Source organism: Ursus arctos, unplaced genomic scaffold (assembly GCF_023065955.2).
Source record: "Ursus arctos isolate Adak ecotype North America unplaced genomic scaffold, UrsArc2.0 scaffold_20, whole genome shotgun sequence".
In the NCBI taxonomy this organism is placed as follows: Eukaryota; Metazoa; Chordata; class Mammalia; order Carnivora; family Ursidae; genus Ursus; species Ursus arctos.
Window position 1 is genome coordinate 553,272 of NW_026622875.1, and position 26,197 is coordinate 579,468.

Below are 26,197 nucleotides of genomic sequence, written 5' to 3' on the forward strand. Positions count from 1 at the left end.
AGATCTTCCCTATTTTGCCCAATAAGGTATTCTAGCTTCAAGCAGATGCTGAACATTTAACGTTCTACAACTGGAGAGCAGACTTCAAACATAATTTTATTAGACTAAAAATCCATATGTGCTTTTTCAAAACTACTTGGGAATAAAATTTTTGATATTTAACAATTCGTACACATAGAAAACAGAATTGTAACTAACTTTGACTTCTGTATACTGTTTTTCCCTTTGGAGACGTGAGTAATATTAGTTGCTTATGTTTACACATTTTTATTTTATTTTATTTTATTTGAGAGAGAGAGAAAGTGTACTTGTGGGGAGGGGCAGTGGGGGGACGGCGAGAGCGAATCTTAAGCAGGCTCCATGCCCAGCGCTGAGCCCCACTCAGTGCTCAGTCTCATGACCCTGAGAAGCTGAAATCAAGCCGGATGCTAAACCAACTGCGCCACCCAGGTGCCCCTATACATTGATATTTTAAAGTGCTTTTTATTTTGTAACCCTAAGTCTTACACAATGAGGGGAAATTATAATGAGAAGTGATAAGACAATGCAATATGCCAAACCAACTTCCCAACGAAGAGGAATATATTTCGGGGATTGAGATCATCTATTCTAACTCTTTCATCTTGCCGACTTGGAAACTGAGGTCCCAAACAAAAGCGAAGAAAGAAATTTTCAAGATCACATAGTTATTGACAAAGCAAGATGGAGATGCTCGCTCTGCCGACTCTTCATCTGGAATTGTTGCAACGTCGTGCGCTCCTGCTGTCGGGCTGCAGCCGCTCCGCTGCTACGAAATGTCCACAACGTAGAGTATTTCAGATTAGAAAGCGCCGGTCGGTAAGAAGTGTTATCTAAAAGGCACAACCCTTACTAGATATTCTGAATAAATATGAACTTAGATTTCAAGAGAGAGTGTGTGTATGTGTGTAAGGCTCAAATGCAAATACAGAAGGTTTCCTGTAACCTAATGGAAGAAAATACAAAGCTGTCCATTCAAAAATAGGCAATGGAGAATTCTCAGGAAAACCTATCAGACGTAAAATAAATCAGAAGTCAACAGTTATATTTCAAACAATTAGATATTAATTGTCTTTTAAAAATCTGCTGAGGACTGAGATATAAAAAACTATTTTTCTGGAGGGAAAACTGCCCCATTGAAGATGGGAGACAATTGGTAATTAAGGAGGGAATTTGTACTGTGGCATAGAGAACGCATTGTTTGCTCTGGCCCTCCAGCCTAATAGACGAATTATTGTACAATGAAGGTCAGTTTCTCACACCGACAGTATTCCCACAGCATCTACCCACACGTAGTACCTTTGTTCTAAAGCCATGTTATGGGTTTAATGGAATAAATGGTGTTATCGCAAAAAGAAATGTTTAGCGACCCATGCATCAGTGTTTTCTGGGAATCGCTGCGTTGCAACTTCTCCAGTTCCGCCAAAGTTGGAAAGATATTTGTGGGTCAGTTGCTACAGATCTCACAATAGCGGGAAATTCTGTCAACGTGTTGTTAAAAACTGATGCTGGCATTACAAGAGGGCCCTGAGTGGCTTTCAGTGTGAAAGCTAATACATTTTATATTAGCATTTCTGCTTAGAAAATCTCTAACTAGGCTGCCAAAGGGGTTAATAAATTTGAGTGAGAAAACAAATTTGTTATTTTTTTCATATGCAGTCTCATGATTATACTGTTTAATATTTATTAGTAGAGTCAATAAAATTTTTTGAAATTACTTGATTGTATCATGACCTAAAACGTAACTCTCACACATGTTTTGACAATGCAAATGCTGAATGCCTTGAGCAATTAAATTATCAAGTTTCTGGGTATGTATTTTGATGAATATCTTATATTCATAATCCACAAAGTCCACCCTGATCTCTCTTTCAGGCTATAACATAGATTTCCCCTTTTAAATACATAATTAACAAGATCTATAGTCCCTGAAGGATACAATTTTGAAATAAATAGTTGGATAAAAAAATAAAACACATGACTTTTCACATAAGGACCCATTATTTCCATATAATTTGAGTAGGGTCGTAAAGAACAGGCATGAAATTTGAAAAGGACTGGTGATATAAAATATTAAGCACATTCTGTATACCAGGTAATAATATTATAAATACTTATTATTAAGCTTTAATGTGATTTTTTTCTTTGATTTAGATATTACAGTTCCTTTTTTAGATAAAGAAACTAAAACAACAGTTTGAGTAACTTGTCTAAGCTAACATAGTTTCTACATCAGTAAAATAATATTTATATTTCAAAATACATCATTACTCATCACTCTAGACTGGGGCAGGAATTCTGAATACTTGGCCCAGGGTCTACTTTCTTAAAAGAGACTGAGTCCTCCACATCATTTATTCTGCCTTTACCAGTTAATATGAGGATTAAGGAGTGCACTTGCTGTAATGAGCATGGGGTGATGCCTGGAAGTGTTGGATTCCTATATTGTACACCTAAAACTAATATATCACTGCATGTTAACTGGAATTAAAATACAAAAAAAAATAAAAAATAAAAAGTAAATAAAGTCCATGTGGCCTGGGCCATCTGTTTTCTATCATCAGGTGCTCTGAACTTTCTTATTGCTGAAACCCAAACTCTTCCACTGCGCTCTCAATAACTATGCATGCTAAGAACCTCCCCCCCCCCCCTGCCCAAACCCGGGATCTTTAACCTCATAGCTAAAAGTTCTCTTCAATTCCAAACTTTCTTTGAATGACTCACTATTGAGAACACCACTTGAGTTGTAGCTGTTCAATCAAGTTCTCGTGTAATTAAATTTTGCAGATTTTTGGGTCTTTCGTCTATGTTTCCAGTTATCTCTGCAGATAGTTCAGAGATTATTGCTAATCCCTTGATTTTAAAGAAACCCTGCTGCCATGGTCTGAATGTTTGTGTCCCCCAAATTCATTTGTTGAAATTCTAACCTCCAAAGGTGATGGGTGATGGTATTAGTAGGTGGTTGACTTTGGGAGATGATTACGTGATGAATTAATGCTCTTACAAAACAGAACTCCCTAGCCACTTCCAACATGTGAGTATACACTGAGACGTCTGTAACCCAAAAGAGGGCCTTCACCAGAATCTGACCATTCTGGCACCCTTTTCTTGACCTTTTAGCTTTCAGCAAGAGAAAAATAAACTTCTGTTGTTTATAGGCTACCCAGTCTGTGGTGTTTGTTATGGCGGCCGGAACAGACTAAGACACGCCACGTTCTCCTCACATCCTGTGCTTGCCCTTCATTGATTCCTGCTACCAACAATTCATCATATATTGGCACATGACTTATTCTCTCTTTAAACTCCAAACCCTGCCATGCTACTGTGCACTTCTACAAGCAGCCGAACGTTCCCTCAGTCACTCTGCCCGGTGAAGTCCTTAGCCTGTTCATAACCACTTCTCTACTCCACTTACATCAGCCACTTCCACACTAACGTCCACAACTGTCAACACATTAAGTCAATCCAATTCCAAAATCATTCATCCAATTATCTTCCTCTGAACCAACCTGCGGCTACTCTCAGTTTGCTCATTTCACTGTGACCTCTTTTCAACCTTTTAAAAATATGCACTCCATTTCTCTACATTTTTCCATTCCTTTAATATTATTTTAAATTATCCTGCTATTTTTAATTTTCTCATAATACAGCTTAGATTGCTAACTCACAAAGATACTTTGCTGGACTAAATTTTACCAAATCTTGATGGAGAAATCCCAATATTGAATGAATCTAATTCTGAAATTCTCCACACTGGTCCCTCAGCAAACTAACCATTCTAAAAGGACATACCAAGACAAACTGTTTTCAGCATAAATTCATGAAAAACAAACAATGGGGGGCATTAGAAATACTAAGCAGACTTACCGTCTCTCTAGCCATTCTCTCTCTACAAATCAAATCAAATCTTTTCTTTCATTCTGAAACTTCTAAATCTTCCCATTATTCTCAGATTACTTTGCTTTCTGATTTACAGACAAGAGCAGTTATCAGATGAGAACTCCCCTATTATATAATTACTCAACACGAGGTACTACCTGTATCTAGTGGTAAGTTTATCCAAAGCATCATCCCAAAAAGCGTCAGTAGCTTTGTGCAGGGGCTGGGAGGAAGATGCTACCAAGTGTTGAGAGCTTCAGAGTAATGGACGATCCAACCAACACTCATGCCCCAAAGGAAAAGATTTCCCATGAGTGAGAGCACGGAGAACTGAGTTTGTAAATGATTTCAAGTACTGGGAAAAGAAGTAACGGCTTTGAATTGTGGGTAAGTGCAAAAACAAAATACTTGTGGAGTCGGCAAGTAATTAAATAGGTGTGTGGTGGTCAGAACTCTTAAAGATCTCAGAAATATCCATTTAATACTCATTTTGAAAAAAGCAGAAAACTACCCTGCATGCAACATTCAAATTTAGCAAGCCAGAAAACCTGGGATGAAAGAAAAGAAATTAATTTACAAGGTGAGGGGCAGAAAGAAAGCAGTAGAAAGTGCCGTGACGGTAAAATACATCATAAAATCTGAGAGCGTGTTCTTGAAAGGCAGTACCTATACAGCTTTAGAAAGACCTGGAAATGAGAAACCACACAGGAAACACAAAACCACTCCGAATGACAATAAAGCTATGACGTGGCTACACAGAAAGACCACGTCTTGAGTGGACCATGGATGGTAATAACAGGTGAGGACACACTGAAATCGAAAACCTTCGGAAAATACCTTGGCTTTACCATCTCCTTCACAGAGAACTAACAGCATTCAAATATGGAGAACAAGAAGGGTTTATGCAGAGTTATCCTGAGAAAAAATAAAACGGAACCAAATTTTCTTCAAGATAAAATAAAAACAGAAAAATAGGGACTACAAATCTTATGAAACAATTACCTAATATTTTTAGCTAAAGTAAAATAAATGTAAAAAACTATACCGGCCTCAAAAGAATGAAAAAGTCAGAAATACGTTTGCTTGGAAATGAACTATCTAGATAATAAGAAATTGAAAAAAATGAAAACTGACAAAAATCAGGAAATATAAACAAATTAAAAACCATTTTGGAAATGAAGGCTAAATTAGGGGGAAAAATAAGAACATAACAGACCCTACAAAAAAACCTCAGTAAGTTAACTAGAGAATGGGAAGGAAAAACTATCTCATTAAAATGTAAAAGGAAACAATTAGGAAGTGATAAATGCTGAACACAACTAAAGAAGATGCAACGTACATATTTGGGATCCTTGAAAAGTAAAATCAACTCAAAAGTTTATTAAGTATTTCTTGAATTATTTGATAGAATGACAGTTTTTAATTTAGCTGCTGGTCTCTTCACACATGGACTGAGCCACATTAATGAAAACTGGTTTATTTGGAAGCATAGCATTTTCTTAGACTATGAAACTGCCCTAAGTGATTTTTTCTCAGTGTGTAAGTAGCTACCATCTCTATGGAGATTGCAATAACATTTCGTTATGTCTGAATGTATAAGAACCAGAGTCTTCGTGAGAAGGAGATTGGCTTTCTCCAAAATAGACAATTAAAGTCTTAGATCATATGTTTAATTTTGAACAACCTGTTGTCTTATACTTTCACATTCTCATTTAAACAGTTGCACTTTTTAAAGGCATTTGGTCATTTCACATGGATGGGGAAAAATCATCTCTATGCTTGCTTTTTAATTAGTTTGTTCAATTTGCTGAGCCTGCTTTTCTCTCTTTGTTTTCTAATTATGACAGAGAATCTGAAACGGATGCAGAGGAAGCATGACCTACTTGAGAAATCAGGAGCCAGGCCTGTGAGCTCTGGGGAGTAACGTCAACACTAAGGAACCATCAATCCAAGTGGATTCCAGTATGCAATTGAAGTCGTTAGTATGGATCGGTGTCAGACTTTCAAGCATTTGCCTTATTTACTGAATGACCTAATACTTCTAAATGAAAATGGGGAGAAGGTGGAGTAGGAAGATAAGGATAGCCTCTAATACTAAGGTCCTTAGGGCTCCTATCTGCATTTCAGAATTGCTGGCAAATAAATATTTATTAGTGTCCCTCCTCTTATATGTAGACAATAACTATAAATATAGAAGACTGAATAAAAATTAAGTGCTAAACTGGAATTAGTTTTGAAACTGACTACCAATATTCTTTAGTAAATCTCCCCTGGGATACTATTCTGTGCATAGATTTTTTGTGCTTATTAATTAAAATTTTTTAAGTGATCACTAAAATTGTATCTCCTGACCTACAGAATATATCAAATGTATGTTCTCCGGTCCTTGTGCTAGATGCAAAGTAAATATGAGAAATGCAAATTGAAATTTCTATGAATGCATCATTTTGCAAAATGAGCTTTACAAATTCCATGTTTTATGCAACCCTTCAAAACAAAAACAAAAACAAAAAAACAAGTGCTTACTAAGCTAAATGATGCTGAAACAGTTTATCTGCTGAATGATGTCAGTCAGCAATTAAGAACAGTCAAGCTTTGCAGAAAGCAGCCAGATATTTAAAGGAAAAGTACTTAACAAATATCATAAGAAAAGGAAAATGTCTATGACTCTTCTATATTTTTTAGAATAGAAAAATAAGAATAGGAAAATAAAATTTTAAAAATAAGAACACAGGGGTGCCTGGGTGGCTCCGTTGGTTAAGTGTCTGACTCTTGATTTTGGCTCAGGTCATGATCTCAGGGTTGTGAGGCTCAGCGCTGGGCGTGGAGCAAGCTTAAGATTCTCTCTGTCCCTTTCCCTCATCCCCTCCCCCACTCTCTTTTTCTCTCTAAAAAATAAAAATAAAAAAATGTAAAAACACCACATTTTAAATTTTGTAACAGTAAAATAGTATTATGTATCCTTAACTTTTGCATTTTTAAAATTTAGAAAAATTGGGGCTCCTGGGTGGCTCAGTCGTTAAGCGTCTGCCTTTGGCTCAGGGCGTGATCCCGGAGTCCTGGGATCGAGCCCTGCATCGGGCTCCTCTGCTGGGAGCCCGCTTCTTCCTCTCCCACTCCCCCTGCTGTGTTCCCTCTCTCGCTGGCTGTCTCTCTGTTAAATAAATAAATAAAATCTTTAAAAAAAAGGAAGAAAGAAAGAAAGAAAGATAATAGCATAATTAGGACTTTGATGTAATTTCAGTTCCAACACATCCATTTACCGTTTTTTTCTAAACCTTAGTTTCTTCATATATAAGTGGATTTCTATAAGAATTCAAGTAAGTAATCAATGGTAAATGACAGGTAAACCAAATGGCACATTGTGGGTACAAATAATAGGTGCTCAGTAAATACTGGTTTTTCTTGTGTTTCTATATTAGAATCCATTTTTTTCAAAGTGTGAGGAAAATAAAAATCATGGCTACACCCACCACTTCAACAATGATTATATTTACAGTCAACACTGTTTCTTCTATCTCTATTTTTAGATTAGGTCATTACATAAAAGACTTACCATTATTTTTAGATTAATTGGTTAATAAAATAATGTCCATTGAAACCATAAAACACCAAAGGAACAGATATAAATAAGGTAACACTAAGAATTTATACTAGTTATGTTAATACAAATTTCTGTAGCAGATAACCCCCAAAATAACAGTTGAACACAATGTAAGTTTATTTCCTTTTCTCTATTCCAACTGTCTGTGCTAAGAGAGTTGTCACTATCCTCATAGACCTTTGGGGATTCAGTGACTCAGGAGATAGGGACTGCTTGTTTTATACTTGGCTACCAAGATTTACTTGAGAGTGACACTCAATTCAGCAAGGAATGGGAACTACTAAGAGAACTACTAAGGGAACTACTATGAGGTAATGTGGCAGTTTTGTTAGAACTGGCGTGGAGGAAGCATACATCACTTCTCTTCATAATTCACTGGCTGGCGAAGGCTTAGTCATTTGGCCATAACTAATCTCAAGGGAGACTGGTACAAAAGGGAACATTTTTTCTGAGTATGCTACTTAATTTGTGTCTAAGAAGTAGTAAGAATTGAATACATACATATTACAAAGGCTTTTATTTTTTATTTTTTTAAGAGAGAGCAAGCTAGTAGGAGAGGGGCACAGAGAGAATCTCAAGCAGGCTCCACCACCAGCACCGAGACTGATGGGGGGCTTGATCTCAAGACCCTGAGATCATAACCTGAGCCCCTGAGTCATGACCTGAGCTGAAATCAAAAGTTGGGTGCTTAACCGACTGAGCCACCAAGGTTCCCCTAAAAACAGCCTTTTTTATATAGTTGTGTGTGATATAATTATTAGAATCTCACATATGTGATATTTTAGAAATGCACACAGTACTGCTAACTATTGTTTATTGTTTGGTATACGTGAAATTTACCGAGAGTGTAGATCTTAAAAGTTCTCAGGGCCAAAGGGGGGAAATTGTAACCACATGAGGTAATGATGTTAACTGAACTTACTGTGGTAACCATCTGGCAATACACACGTTCATAAAATCATGTCATACACCTAAAACTAATACAGTGCTATATGTCAATTATATGCCAGTAAAGTTGGGGGAGAAAAGCCATCACCACAATCCAATATAGATACCAGAAGAATTTAAATAAATTGAATGCTAAAAAAAAAAAAAATGTTCAACTTCTCTAAGGGATAGCAGGAATTCTATTGATGTATTTTAGCTAAAATCAACGTTAATATCTACTTGTAGAATATGGTGTTAGAGAACATTCTTGGTGGCTCAAAAAACTGAAACTGTGTTAAGGTTTAAACATAAAATCAAAATGAAATTTTACAATTAAAAAAGAAAAGCATATATTTGTCACAAAATGAGGGTTCTTAGTCAATGCATATTAATCAGAGTGAATATGCAGTGTTGGATCTAAAAGCAAGATATTTTTTGACAGATACATATTCTGGGTTGCACATATGTATATAGCAGGTGGGGAAGCAAAGTAATAACCTCTATAATCTGTGTTTGAGATAAATGTAGTACTTTTTATCATCAGTGACACTTACTGGGGTGGGTGAAAGGTAATAGAAATATTAGACCCCAAATAGCAATTTTGCAAGTCTTGGAATTAGATGTCTTAATTCAACTATAAGCACATTTTCAAGATTTCTAGGCTTGAAATACTTTGGTAAGAAACAAAAGGAATACTTTAAAGATAATTAAGAAGAAAATTGCTCTATTTCAAAAATAAAATCTATCTTCATCAACTTTATCTGATATAATTATACATTTCACATATCCACTTAAAATTAGCTATGAACTAAGGTGATACGATTATTTTTCTGGATGTAATAATTTGATTCCAAAAAGAATTTATTTTAATATAGAAAACAAAATTAATGTTCTCAATAGCCAATATTCTCCATTAAATCTAGTAATAAGATTTTTTGAGATCTTCTATCGATTAATGTTAGAACTCCACAATGTAAGATAAGAAAAAAATAAGGCAAGCCAATAAAGAGACATAACATGATTTAAGGCTTAAAAAGAATTAAGGAAAATGACAGGAATTATGTAAAATAGAGAAAATATAAGGTTAGTTTAGTAAATGTTTTTAGATTCTTTAAGGAATATGAAAGGACATAATACTATATTAATTCCATTATAATATTATTAACTTATTTACTTGCATTTTCCCCCAGTGCCTGAGGGCCTGATAGACTTCAAATTGGAATTTTTAGGGCAATAGGTTTTATTTGTCTTTTGGCTATTGAGTCAGTGAAGGCCACTACTGCCAGAAGTTCTTATTGTAAATAACTAGAGCAATATGAAATTGTTTGGCTAGGTTTTAATTAAGAAGCTGTATTTTTAAAACATGAAGTTTATTAAGTCAGTGAATATATCAGTAATAGTAATTAATTTTTTCTGAATATAATTTTAAATTATATTACAGAGTCTTTTAATAAAATACCTTATACTTTTAGACAACAAATATCCTACAAATCCTTCAATGAATGATTTTCAATGAAAGGCATTTTATTTCCTATAGCTTCAACTGTCAATAAGATGGGACTCTCTTAGAGAATGGTTAAAACAGAATGTTGGATTTCAGAAAAGTTTATAGCTTAATTTTCTTAATTTTGCTAACGTGGTTTGTGATATTTGTAGACAAGCCTTGTCAAGTAAAAGTTTATGCTGATCAATATGGGTATTTTAAATCAAATTTTAATGCATAGTTAAATGTCTTGACAATGTGATGCTACTATTATTATTTCCTCTGAGTTCCAGAAGTATTAGTGAACAATGCTTCTCACAGACAACCAAACAGTCATCGATATTGTTTAGTATTAATGTGGTTTCAGCCCAGGTTTGGCAGCGTCATCAACATACATTCTTGGTACAAATCACCTGATATCAAGTGTTACCTTGTTTCATAAACAGCCTGAGCCTCACTCTGTATCCTTCTAGTAGATTCTGTGAAGGATTCCAAATAGGGAACATTATTATTGATGTTATAGAAATAAAATGATTATATGGAGATATGAACAATATATGTGTGTGCATGTACAAATATCACACACATATTTGCAGTCAATCTCTGTCATGTGAAAAATAAATAATTTTTTCTGATTCAGTTATCAAGAGTCAGTTCTTGTGGCTCGGTACTGCAAAAAATTGAAAAGATACTGTATCCTGGTCAGCAAGATGAAGATACAATGTTTCACATTTTAGAAGGGCAGCAAGTGCCAATTCTAGTTGGCTGACGTTTGCTCAAGTTCCCAAAAACTGAAATTTATATTAGAATCCCTTGGATTTGAGGAACAGAATAACAACACATTTAGAGAAATTCTCAGATTTACTCAGTCAGAATTTCTGGGAAATAGAACCTAAGTATTGTAACTTAACATTAGATCCAGGTATTTGTTATGCAGTCAGAACAGATATATTCCCAGGGTGGGGGATGCCTTTGAATGATTAAATGTGAGGTGAGTGATAACAATGTTAATTCAGAGTTTCAGGTTCCAGACTTTGATAATATAAAGCACTAATCACAAAGTACCGGCACAATTAATCTATCATCTACCTATTGGAAATTTGAGCACCAAATGCATACAAACAGAAGCAAATTATATATTAAATATGCTTCATTTTGAGGCTATATACGTGATTCATGAAGTTTTAAATTTAAAATGAAAAATTAAACTACGTATGTTGAACATAAAGGGAAGGGAGAGGAGAGGAGAAAGGGAGGAGAAAATGAATGGTATTAGAACACATACACGCTTCATCCTCAGTGTCACCATTTTGCTCACATGGGTCTTCATGCAATGCAGATGCTATTATGATCGATATTTTCTTTATTTTGATGTTTATATTCTAGTAGCCTAATATAAAATTCCTCTCCCCCCCAAAAAAGACCCCTTTCATTTTCAAGCTATTGCTTTATTTGCATATTTTTCAATATAGCTACATACATATATCAAATTTAGATATTTTTCTATAGCATATAGATGTAATTATGAGTATTTGTATCTTTCTGAATAAAAAAAATATACTTGAGCATTAAATAATAAGGTCCTATACACACTCCCATGAGAATTTGTGGCCATAATCACATTGCTTTTTATTTTTAAAATTTTCAAATACATCGGATAATTCATATGGGTCTTTAGTTTTACATGTTGAGAAATCAACTTTTTATTATTTTAAAATAAAATCGAATATTTTCTGAGTGAACAGGATTGAGAGAAAGAGAGGAACTGAGGCTATTGTACACAGATGTTAATCTCACGGTACAGCCCCCAACATAATTATTCCAGATTACAAAAATTTGTTCCTACACACAACGGGAAACTCCTCAGACAGAACTGCAACTATTGTGAAAATCTGTAATAGAAGCTTAGTCTATTGTTTCATTACTATGAAGAAAAAAATTCAAGAACATTTGATTTATGGAGATGTTAATTTTAAAATATCACTCCCAAAATTGTATTGTCTTCCTTCCACCCTGTATTCTCTTTTCTCATCCCCCTTCCCCTTTCTGAATCTGTGCTCATACTGCCCCACTCCCAGTTAAAAGTAACCATAATTTGTAGTAGGCAAAACTTCTTTGTAAAGTATCTATTTGCTGAATAGTGGTAAAATATTAATGCGATTTATTGTTGTTGTTGGAAGAGACTCATATCTGAAATTACAGGACTCTCTAGAATTGTCATAATTTGCTGGAAATCTGATCAGATTTTATTACTTATTTTCAGTGACAAATTTTAAATATTTATGATTTGTATTATATCCCTCTTGCATGGTTTGGAATTTGGTAAGTGATATTTCAGACATTACAGTAATTTTTCATTAAAATAAAATGCTAACTGGGAAAATGATGAATATTTACCTCAAAGCCAAGCCAGGATTCTGGGCTTATGGTTTGAATAACCACAATACGTGATTTTCATGAGATTTGATAAATTGGGTTTAGAATGCCCTCTGCCTGATAATGACCTTAATTTATTTGAAAAATGAAGATATTTTGATATACACAAAATAGCTGTTGCTTATGAAGGTTAATAATTAGCATTTGAAATAATTATAAGTTTTCTAGGTTTTCCAAGAGCTAATTTATAATATCTTTGAATTGTTATTTCAACAAGTTTCCCTATTAATTATATTTTAGTATTCTGATAAAATAATCTAATAAATTTAATACAACTTGATTCTCTATCATAATGGATAGACCTCATATTTATTTAAAAATATGTAAATTATCATGTATCTATTATTAAAATATTGTAGTCTTGAGATAGCATAAAATATTATTGCCCTGTCTTTTTGATATCAATAATGGATCATTAAATTTTATATCAAATAAATAAGATGCCATTTCATGAATTAGTGAAAACATCATAAATACATGAACATTGCTTAGTTACTTATTAAGAACCCAATAAAGTATAATGATTACATAGCAAAAAATATTGAAGTAAAATATTTTCCAAAATATTTGTCTTAATTCATGCCATATTAATGACTAATTCATAAGGAAATAATTATTGTACATATCCTTTATGAAAAGTCTTGTAATTTGAAATTTATTTGTATTTGCTTTCAATTAAAAGCCAGCTTTGAAGGTATATACTTAAATAAGAAAGAAAGAAGTATGAGCTCGCTAATGTTTATTCTCAAAGTATGGGACACATACTTCCTTAACATTTTCCTATTTCGGAAGTCAGCTTCTTTTTCTCTTCTATGCAGCCTTCAACAACAGGACTAAATCCTGCAAGCTTTTTAGCCCATGATCTCATGTATGCAGATTCTCTGCCACTCTGGACTTTGAGCTATGTGGAAAGGAGGCGTGTGAGAGAATAGAAACCAAATAGGATGAGCACACAGCCAAAACAAAGCTGACTTGGGCTGTATTTCTTGCTGGGACTCTAGGAACTCACCAACATCATAGAGTTTTGGCATTGTAGAAATGCAGCAGGGCACACGTAGGCAAAGACAGGTTCCAGTATGATGGCACCTCACCTTTCCTCAAGGCCCATGTTGCATGTAAGAGATTCAGAGGTTCTTGGGAAGAAAGTAAACATCGCTGAGATATGGGAAAGAGAGCAGACCTTCAAAGGATGGTATAATTTAGTGAAAATAACTTGAATTAGAATCTGGGGAGTGCATTATTTAGCCAAGGACCATATAGAGGATGAAGCTAAGAATTTGGTATTTTCAGAACCAGGGAGAAGTGGGGGGACAGATTGGAAGATATGGGCCCTGACTATATCCAGATGAGAGACCATAAATGAGCTGTAAACAGCTTTCATTAGAAGACACGATGATAGAAAGCACTGACATGATTCCAGGAAAAAGTAGTCACTTCATAGAGGAATGAGCGGGCAACAGAAAAGGACTGTACAAAGGATTAATCACTCTTTCCACCATGAGGATATACACACTTTCTTTTGTCCCTAGATACCAACGTGGTATGACTTAGATCTTTGGGATGTCTGTGGATCTTGGGATTATTGTCTTTTAACAGAAAATGGAAAATTTTCAGCCATTATCTTTTTGAGCATGTCTTCTTTCCTATCCTGTATCCCTGTTTAAATTTTATTAGATATATGTTCAACTATCTCATGCTATTCTTCATATGATTTAGCCTTCTTTCATATTTTCCATTTGTCTGCCTAGACTGCATTCTATATAACTTATTTTATCTTACATTTTATTTATTATTTCTTTAGCTGTGTTTAATCTGCTAGCTAATTCATCATTGACCTTTAAATTTGAACTGCATCATTGTATTTTTATATCATTATGCTTTATTTCAAATATTCTTGTCCCAGGATCACAATTTTAATCTTGTTATCTAAGGTACCCAATCACCAAATAGATTTATTTTATACTTTGTCTTGTAATTTCAGTACCTGAAGTTATTGTGGATCTGTTTCTGCTGTTTCAGTGAATTAGTTCTCTAAAGGATTTAGGATATAAAATTACTTAGAGTTTGTGCATAAGTACAGTAGTAAGTGAAATCTGCATTATGTCATTATAGTCTAGCAGTCATTATAGTCTTTCCCCATATAAAATAACTCATGAAATAAATAACTCATTTTAGTATTCTAGGTTCTTCAGTCAACAAAAATTAGGTAACTGATATTTACGGAATTAAAATTTCCAACAATAGATCAATAAGGGTTATCAGAAGGTAAATCCTTCTGTTTTTATTTATCAATATCTCACCTAATATTTCTAGGAGACAAAAAATGCTAAGTGAAAACGACTTAAAATTTCTGGGAAATATTAATTGATATATAATATTCTTATATAACTCTTCCTTTTCATAAAGATGCAGAGAGAGAGCTTTCAGAATTTTAGTGAAAGAGAGCTTTTCTCCTAAAGAACTGGTATTCACCGTCTTTTCCAACATGAGAACTAGATCACTGCTTATGTTTTCCTTTGTGCCTTGTTCTCTGTGAAACTCTGACTTAAAGTTTATGCATAAAAAAGGCATCAGATGCATGCTTGGTGCATTTGTTATCTTCTTCTTTGACTATGATTTTCTATTTTTTGTTTTACCATTTTCTATGACTTTTATGGCAAGCCATCAGCTTTGAAACTTTTGCATGAAATGAGAATATATGTGATCCCTGAACAACATATGGATTAGGGGTGCTGACCTCCCACTCAGTTGAAAATTCACATATGACTTTGGACTCCCCCAAAACTGAACTACTAATAGCCTGCTGTTGACCAGAAGCCTTACAGATAACATAAACAGTCGACTAACACACACTTTATATATGTATCTTGTACTGTACTCTTACAATAAAGTATGCTAGAGAAAAGAAAATGTTATTAAGCAAATCATAAAAAAGAGAAAATACATTTACAGTATTGTGTTTATTAAAAAAAGTCCACATATGAATGAATGTGAGCAATTCAAACCTGTGTTACTCAGGGACCAACTGTAGAAAGACAAATCAGGTTGTTAATGGGAGAATCTGCTAATAACTTAGAAGGTTCTAAAAAAATAAAGTAATTCCACATGCAGTTGACATTTGCATAGTGACAAAAATTATTATTCCTCATGATCTTTTCCTTGATCATAGATTTATGTTAGCTGAACGATCTAATGGTAAACAAAATTCTGTTTTTACCTGTGTTATCAACATGGAAATTCACTTAGAATTTTAAAAAATAAAGCATAGTCTGTATTTTTTTATTATAATCGATTATTGTCCTAAGCTTAAATTGTAGAATATTTCAAAACAGAATAAAAAAAGAGTACTATGATACAGGAAAACAAAATCCAAAGATGAATTTATGTAAAGGTCTCATTTCCTATCCATCTAAATTGTGTCCTTTTATTTTAGCCAGAAATTGATTGATATTATAAAAATCATTTCACTCCCATAAAGAAATACTGTTATCTATATGGAGATAAGATGGGGAGGTTAGTTTTATATGTCATTAAATAGAAAAATATTGGTATTTAAAAAAATGAATACTTTTAGAAATAAAAGACTATATATTTGTTTTTAAAATAAAAAGTATGGATTTTCTCTACTAACATCTAATTAAAAACCGTCTCCTGTGTAACAGAATAAGAGAATGAAATCCAAGGCTCCCAGAGGAAGCTATCAAATTGATGGATCAATGCAGCCCAATTTGTAAGACAGTAAACATCAAATAACTCATTTAATAATATGATTTTCTCTGGGGCACCTGGGTGGCAAAGTCAGTTAAGCGCCTGACTCTCGGTTTTGGCTCAGGTTGTGATCTCAGGGTGGTGAGATCAAGATCTGAGCTCAGCTTGGAGTCTGGTTGATATTCTCTCCCCATCTCCTGCTCTCTTTCTCTAAAATAAAATAAATTAAAAAAAAACAGTATAATTTTCTGTTAACTCTACTATTTGAAATTTGTTTATTTTCTATTTCTAAAATGTCATGCAATTATGTTAATAATTTACATGATTTCTCAATATTATAGATAATTAAAGAATAAACCAGTGGGAACCTCTTTAACTAAAGGTAACATCTTTTTGCCAAAGAAAGGAGAACATTACAGAAACTTTAATCTCTTAGCAAGTTTGACATAAATATCAGTAGGCATTCCATGTTTCAACTCTCCAGATACTCCTAATTTCTACCAAGTAGTGATTAACCAGCTCATATAAATTATTTCCAATAAATTAAACTTATGTCAGTGGAGGATAAAACCAAACCACTATTTCAAAGAAAAATCCTACAAAAATGAAGGTATTATTTTACTTCTGGTCTTAGAAATTCTTCTGGAGAATTAAACTTATAGTATAAATTCCATTTGCCCTCTAATCAAAGGTCAGTAAATTTATTAAAAAATGTGTCTTTGGAAATTAAGGTCTTCTTTGGGGAAAAGGGGGAAAAATCTACTGGAGCAAATAATTAGCCAATTTAAATTCACCAATGCTTACCAGTAAACTTTTAAGATTAATATTAGTTCCTTGAGATGAAGGCACCTGAACAACCACAACAAAAAACCCTCAAAAAACTTTTATTATATTATAATCCATGGAGGTAGCCATGGCGGTGTCTTACTCAGATCTTTAATTGTCTCTGTAGAGATCCAGAGATAATTAAATTCTCAGCCAAAGACAGTCTCTTACCTAAGACAGGGAAACAAGGAATGAAGACATCAGGCTGAGTTCCCCAGATCACTGGGGGCTCCTCAGACTTCTCTGAACCCTCGAAGCCTACCGAGATGGCCCATCTAATGTATTAAGAACTAGTACTTCCTTTGCTTGGGGAGACACTGCAGACTAATAGGCATCCCCCTCAGGAGCTGTCCCAGGCTGATAATTATAGTTAAATCTCAGCATAACCAGGCTGGCAATATGCTAAGTTTGATATAGGACGAAAAAGATTACAACCCAAAGGAACTGCAAAAATTAGCTACCATGTAACAACAGGATCCAAGGGAGTACTCCTGATATTGGATTTTGTCCCTGGCAACACCATGTTTTATTAACTAACTCATCAGCTTCCTGTCAGTAAAGCCCCCGTGGCTGCTCCTCTGACCTTGCTGACTTTTACAGCGGTTAAGCAGCACCACCTGGCCTCTACTGCTGTATTTCAAGGGGCTTGGAATATGAAATAAATAAACAAGAATTCATTGATTTAGGGGCACTTTTATAGAATACAAAACTTAACTCCCTGGCAAGAACCCTAGGGATTATGAAAACTGGCTGCTAGGAGGCTCTTTAAAACCTGGAGAAGTGATAGCTCAGACTGAGTAAGGCTGAAGCTCCTGAGTCACCTCCGCAGACGGTAGCTAAAGGGATGAAAATGTTCAGGAGCAAGTACATAAAATGATTATATAATGTGAGACTAGAGGACCCACAGAAGAACATCATCCCAGGGGGTGACCCTGAGGACTCACCTTTAGCCGAAGACTTAAAAACTGCAGTGCTGAGACAGATGCTAGCTTCGCTGAGAGACGGTTCTCCTCCACGGGCCAGAGCTGAGGGTAGAAGAGGTAGTCACAGATCTTGCTTGTTAGTAGAAAGGACATAACAGATCCCCAGAGTAAGAGAGGTCAGGTGTTGTTGCTTAACCATCTGAAACCAGAGCGTGACAATGGCTGTAAACATCAGCAAGGTCCGAGAATGGTAAAAGGGGCTTTACAGAGAGGGAATTGATGAGTTAGTTAACAGAACATGGCATTGCTGGGGCAAAAGAGACAGCAAGTGCAGATGGTGTCTGATAACTAGCATCAGAAGAAAGCATGAACGGAGAAGCAGGAATCTGAGGGTGGTTTCCCCAATAGAAACCTGTCCCTTTTACAGTTCCTAGACATCAACACGATTTTCAGATCTAGAACCCTGCTCGGAGCACTATAGATGACAGCCTCCGTCTTCTATTCCTTCTGAATTCACTGTGGCACTCAGGCACGGGCTCTGGGTTGCACCCAGCCCCGATGCCTTTCTTCCTACTGTCTACTCTTTCTTCCCCTTCTTCTTCCACAGATGTCAGATCTGCACTGACAGCTTTCCTTGACAACCTCTGATCCTTCTCCCCTTCAACTTTTCTAGGCATTACCTTCAATAAATTCTGTTTGTGTTCAGTTCTTTCTATGTTTCTGCTTTCTGGAGGACCCACATGGCACACTAACTCTACCAGGCTACTGACTCTTGCAGGGGATGAAATAAGACTACCGTGCTGTAATTCAATTTTAGTCAAACCATTTCAGGATACATTTACTAAGTACCTACTGCGTGACGTATACATCACTATTTCATATATACACACACATAAATGAATGAGATATGGTCTCTATCTTCAAGAAACAGAGTCCATATGGAGAACGAACACATGCGAAATAACTATAATCCCACTCAGGCAGTGATAAGACCATGTCTCAAAAGAATGTATTGAAGTGCTTTGGGAGGAAACTTAAAATAGCTGTGATTGGGAATCTCTGGGAGGCTTTTCTAGTGAAAACTTCTAGCTTCGATCCACTTGTAGTGCATTGTATTCTCTAAAAATAGCCATATGAGCATTTTTATTCTCACGTGATCTTTCAGAAGCTTGCCACTCTATCAAGAGATGGACTCTGTTTCCCCTTCCTTGGACCTGCTAGTGTCTATGAGCCAAGACGAACAGAGTGCAGCAGAAATGATGCTGCGTTACTTCTGAGACCTAGGTCATAAAAGACAACGCAGCCTTCTCTTCAGGATAGATGAGCCAATGATAGGGAAGGCGATATTACCACCAGTTGACACATGAGCTGGACCAGGCAATCAGAGGCTCCTTGTCTGCTCCCCTGTTCTTGGAATGTGGATTCTGCTTGCCTTTTCTGCCCCCAGAGCCTGCTCCAGGGACATAGCCTTGAGATGGTGATGTTGAGAACACCTGCCTTTCTATATAAATTTCAGCATGTTGGTGCAGGGATCCATTCATCTTGCTGTCACCCAAGACAAAACTCATATGCAAGTACCCTTAATGTATTAAAACAGCCACCTGCCAACCTGGAGTAGCCTGCCTCTCTCCTTGGTCTCTCCTTGCTCTCTGCATTTGGGAGCCAGTTTCAGATTATACCCGGGAAGCCCCTGAGGATCTTATGAGCTGACAGCCAACATATTAGAAATTCTGCTACCTTAACGATTCCATTTTGGAGAGACATGAAAAGATACTAAGTAGAGATAGAAATGCCCAAGGAAACCCAGCTGTTTGAGGCTTCCTAGCTAGGTCCCAGATGTGTGAGTGAGAAAACCATCAGATGACTCTGGCAAGAAGCCTCTAGCTGCTTTAGGGACAGCAGAAACTAGCTTTCCTTTTCAAGGACTTTCCAAATTGCAGAATCATGACTAAATAAATGTCATTTTAATCCATGTACAAAATGATGTCAAAAGGCATAAACGTCCAGTTATAAACTAAGTCCTGGGAATAAAATGTATGCATGGTGACTACAGTTAATTAATACTGCATTGCATTTTTCAAAATTGCTAAGAATAAATCTTTTTTTTTTTTTTTTTGCTAAGAGTAAATCTTAAAGTTTCTCATCACAAGAAAAAAAATCTGTAAATATGTAAGGTGATGGCTATTAGGCTTACTGTGGTGATCATTCTGCGGTATATACAAATGTCAAATGTTGTACCTGGGAGTAATACAGCATTATGTCAGTTTCACCTCAATAAAAAAGATCCAATTTTCTAGCTTCAATTACAAATAAATTTCAGTACTTTTTCAACTGACTGATACACAAAGGTGTGTATATGTGAATATGTGTGTATTATCTGTTCATCCTTTGTTCATTAGGGGATTTTCACTCATTGGTTTGAATAAGTTCTTCATTTTTTAAAATACGATATTGGTATTATTCAGGACTATTATATTCAAATAATTTTCTGTAACTGAAATTAAAATTGAATTTACCAATTCATACCCTGGAAGGCCAGGGACTTAAAGGTTCAAGATACAGCTAGACTTCTGTGTGCAAACATTACATTAAGAAGCCCTCATACTATCTTTCAACTGTTGTCTTCTTTTTGTTTCATCTGTTTTCAACCAGAATCTCTGTGGTACTAAAGATGGTCCTAGACAGGTCTGGATTCCATGATCCATAACAGTTATCCCATCAAACTCAGACCATTTCTTAGAAAATAGTTTTAGTGTACTTCCTGACAACAGTTTCATTGGCTTGCTTGAGAAATATGCTCATCTATGAATCGATATGTGTAATCCAGCAGATGGATTGCTCTAATGCCTGTACTCGCAGGCCTGGATCAATGGGTAAGGGCCGCCAAAAAAGACAGAGAAACTTAGTGAAATATCCTTTTAAATCACTTATTACAAATGTTTTTACTATTTTATTATTGGTCTTTTCATTTTAGGTATTTCTTTTTTTATGAATAATTCATTTCAAGTAGTCAAGAGCATTAATTCTTTTTTTTTTCTCCAATAATTTCTAATGTCTCCATTCTATATATTTGGTAAAAGTTATTTTCTTCTAGTTTTATACAATTTTTGGAAAATTATTGTATTTTAATTAAATGAAATGTGGGATTATGTGATCTGAGCACCTAAACCGATTGTTTTTCCAAATGCTAGCCTCTCATCTGAACATCACTTACTGGACAACCTTCCTTCTTCCAGTGACTAGTAAATCCCCTTGTCATATGCACACTATACGTACTGAGGAATATTCGGGGCAATGAATCATGCTGGGTTGATGGCTGTATTTTTATCAGTAGCACATTTCTATGATTTCTATATCTTCTGATTATAATTTATTATGCAGGAGTTTCTCTGTTCTCTCAAATTTGAATAACCCATCCTTATGCCATGCCTTATTTCAAATAGTTCAAATCAATAGTCAGAAACATATTTTTCATGAATTGCCTGAGATTTCCTTCTTTTGGAATTACAATTACTTTTCAATTACACTTTGTAACAGCTTTATCGAGGTAATACAGGCATACTGTAAGTTTCTCAAGCAAAAGGTTTAAAATATGTGTATACCCATGTACTATCACCTCAGTCAGGATAATAAACATATCCATCGCCCCCAAAAGTTCCCTCACTCCCTGTTGTAACCCTTCTTTCCTGCCCTTTCCCAAATTCGGCTTCATGTAAACAGTGGTCTGCCTCCTGTTACTGGATGGTAGTTTGCCTTGTAAGATTTTATATCCATGGAACCCTGTATATGCATTCTTTTAATTTGGAGTCTTTCACTCAGCATGATTATTTTGAGATCCATGTTGTTATCTTAACAGTCCATTTTTTGTATTGATAAATAATATTCATTTGTCACATTTGCCACAGTTTATCTATTCACCAGCTTATGGGTTGTTTCCAGTTTGAGGCTATAACAGAAAAAGATGTTCCTATAAATATTCGTGAAAAGTCTTTTAATAAATATAAGCTTTTATTTCTCTATGATAAATACCTAGAAATGGAATGGTCATGTCTTACAGTAGATGAGTGATTGACTTTTTAAAAATATCTAGTTGCACATGCACCCCAATGTTCATCGCAGCAGTGCCCATAATAGCCAAACTGTGGAAGGAGCCGAGATGCCCTTCAACAGACGAATGGATAAAGAAGATGTGGTCCATATATACAATGGAATATTACTCAGCCATCAGAAAGGATGAATATCCACCATTTGCATCGACACGGATGGGACTGGAGGGATTATGCTAAGTGAAATAGGTCAAGTAAAGAAAGACAATTATCAGATGGTTTCACTTATATGTGGAACATAAGGAATAGCATGGAGGACCATGGGGGAAGGGAGGGAAAACTGAATGGGAAGAAATCATAGAGGGAGAAAAACCATGAGACTCTGGACTCCAGGAAACAAACTGAGGGTTACCGAGGGGAGGGGGGGGTAAGTGGGTGATGGGTACTAAGGAGGGCACATGTTGTGATTAGAACTTGGTGTTACACACAACTAATGAACTGTTGAACACTACATCAAAAACCAACGATGTACTACATGCTGCCAACTGAACATAATAAAATAAATAAATAAAACTGCCCAAAAAATCTAGTTGTTTTTTAACCTTAGATTGAAAATGAAGGGTCAGCTTTACACCTAGAGTACTTTCATAGGAACGGTCATCCATTATGAATCAGACGAACAAAGAAAAAGTTATGAAAAGAAACAAGACCACGGGATCAGAGAATATGGAGCAAGAATGATTCTTGGTGATCATATGTCTTAAAGCCCTCATTTTACAAAGGGAAAAGACAAAATCTCAAAATCCAGGAAGAGACTTGCCCAATGCTGCACAAAATCAGGACAAGTTTGATCCAGTGCGCTACCCAAGTTACGAAACTGATTCACACTTTATTATCCACGTCAAAAGTGAGGCGAGGATGGGGATGTGCCAAGTCCATCTCAGCAAAAGGCCAACGAAGACATGAGAGACTTCTCGTCTAAGGCATGCCAGACATTTACTTCTTGCTTTTGATGTGGCTTACTCTATCCAACCTGACTCCTGATCTCCCTGCAGCCTGGCACTTTATTAGCACATTCCTACTTTAGTCTCTAGCGACTCAAGTTTTTTTTTTTTTTTTTTTTTTTTTTTTTAATAATGATTACATTGAGAAATGTTCTTCATAAGTACATTTTCCACTATAGTATTTCTAAAAGCAGCAGACGTAAACCTCTGGGGCTTATTACAAGTAACAGATGATTTGTGTTCTGCTCCTTAGAATATCTATATACTTTACTACCAAAAAAATATCCTAAATATCTTTGGGAAAAGTTTTTTTTTCTGTTTTCTGGTTAATGAAGGAGTATCACAAGTTTTTAAATTTGCACTGAAAAAAAGGAACCAACACTGAATATCAGATTCAATATTCAGTTTTTCTTTTTTCTCTTGATAACCCAATATTTCAAGAATTCACACTTACATGAATGCATGGGTACAAATTTGAGTGTTTTCAATGCTTTATGAAGTATGAGAAGATCGGAGTATTGCCAAGATATTAAAGACACAGAATACACTTTGTATAGAATTTTGATTACTGTATTTCTTGCTGAGTAGTTACCTCCTGTGAAAATGTGTGAATTGCAAGATTCTGTGAACCACTGATTTCTCTCTTTTGTGGTTTCAGGTAAATACTTGTAAAAGTTTTGCTTTTCATGAAAAAAGACGATTGCCGATCTGTTTATTTTATCTCCACCATTGACTATTTAATGTTTTCAGTTATCCTTTATTGAATTTTATAAAGGAAAATATGCTAAAGTGGTCTTTTTTTGATTATTTTTGAAGTGATTGTATATTCATAGCAAGACTGAGCAGAAGGTAGAGATTTCCCATATTCCCAGTGAACCTACACTGACACTTCATTATCACCAAAAGTCCATAGTTTATGATTCTCTTTGTGTTGCACATTCTTTGGGTCTGGACAAATGCATAACAACATGTTTCCACCATTATAGCATCATATGGAGTATTTTCATAGCCCTAAAAATCCTCTGTGCTCTATCTATTCATCCCTCCCTTTTCCCAACCACTGGCAACCACTGATCTTTTCACCATTTCCATAGTTTTTCCTTTTTAGAATGTCATAGAAAGAATCATAGTATGCAGCTTTTTTCAGACTGGCTTATTTCATTAAGTATATATGCATTTAAGTTTCCTCCATGTTCCCTCCTTTTCATGACTTAATAACTAATTTCTTTCTGAGCTAAATAATATTCCATTTTATGAATGTACCACTGTTTATTTACCTATGTAGCTATTGAAGGACATCTTGGTTACTTCCAAGTTCAGGCAGCTTTAAATCTGCTATAAACATTCATGAGCTGGTTTTGTGTGGACAATAACTGACTTTTTAAGAAATGGCAAACTGTTTTCTGAAGTTTATAATTTCACGTTTCCTACCATCATTGTATGAGTATTTTAGTTTTCCCATATTTCAACCAATAGTTGATATCACCAATCCATTTTAATTTTATATATTCTAATAAGTGTGCTGGTATATAGCACTGTCGTGCTTTTATTTTGCATTTTCCTAACGACTATTTGTTGAGTATTTTTGCACATGCTTCTTTGAAATCCAAAGATCATTTGACATCCCAATATTACATTATTTATGCTTTTCTTACTTTTCTAGAGCTTTTTGGTTCCTTAGTATTTATTTTTTTCAGAATTTTGTATATTATGAATCAAAGTGCTTGATCACATCTGTGATTTGGAAATATGTCCTATCATTCTGTGGACATCCTTTTTCTTTCCATTGACTTAATATCACTTAAAATAAAAAATGTTGAAATCCAATTATATATATATATATATATATATATATATATATATATATATATATATACACATATATATGGATGGATTTTAACATTCATTTCAGAAGATGGTGTGACCATACATGCATGATAAATATATTCTCACTATGATCTTATGTCATGTTGACCAGGACACTTGGGCATTTCCCTTTTAAAGGTCTTGGGTGAACCAGAAAAAACACCTGAGTGATCTATAATTATAGAAAATACCAACTGTTAACTGGATAAGTAGTAGAGTAGCTATAATTAAAAAGGGGTGTTGGGGCGCCTGGGTAGGTCAGTCGGTTAAGCATCCAACTCTTGATTTCAGCTAAGGTCCTGACCTCAGGATTATGAATTCAAGGCCTGCATTGGGCTCCAGGCTGGAGCCTACTTAAAAAAAAAAGGTATCTATGAACAATGATAAATTTCATGAATTAAATATATAGGTGTGTTACTATCACAGCAGAATACAGAAATGGAAGATGATGCATTTTAAAAATTTACTTTTAGATTTATTCATTTTACAATTGTTTCATGAACTATTTAAAAACTTTTGATTCTTGATGAAATCATCAACAAAATTAAACAAAATAGGTGTTTTATTTGATTTAAAATAACTAAAATTTTATTATATTTTATTCTTTATAATGAAACTATGACAATGAATAAGTCTTTTAGAGGTTTCTACTAATCTGAGATTTTATATTGTAAGAAAATAAATTGTGATCTCAAAATAAATGCTTACAGAGATACTTTTTGTGACAATTTCTAATTCTGTCAACCTACTAGTATAGTATGGCTTTGAGCATATGTTTATTTTGCATAAGGTAAGAATATCACAATATGAAATCATCAACCATACTGACTATAAATTGACATATGTGAAATTTCTACAGCAAAAAGCTTTAGTTTCAAATTTGCAAATTAGAGACAATGATTCCTTCTTTCCTTTGGCTTCTGGAATGGATATATTAAGTTATATATATGTACACACATGTAAAAGCCCTTTTATTTTCAATGACAGATGAATAAGATATAAATAACTGTCTAACTCAATGACTCAAAGGGAACACAAACTCACTTACTATGGTGTAAGAATAGGAACATTCTATGCAAGGTCTGGGACCCAACCCAAAAAATAAAAGTACTATTCTATAGCATGGATATGAAATATTGGATATGAGTTATTATTTTCAATCAATGGAAGATAATTCAATATGCCCCCAAATTCCAGTAGTGCCAAGAAAGCAAAGAGGTTAACTCTATAACCATTAATGGGGGTGGTGATCATTTAACTTAAATATCAAAGATATCACTTGCAATTCAGTTAAGAAAATAAACATTACTGCTGCTATAGTTTATTGGGTGTTATAGACTTCGGGGAGAAAAGACGCAAGGTTTGATATATATTCATTCTGTAGAGTGATTTCCTATTGCAAATGCTTGGAACACACTGCTGGCATCCTAATGTTCCTGTGCTGATGGGCTCTTCTGTTGTTCAATGTGTCTAAAGCA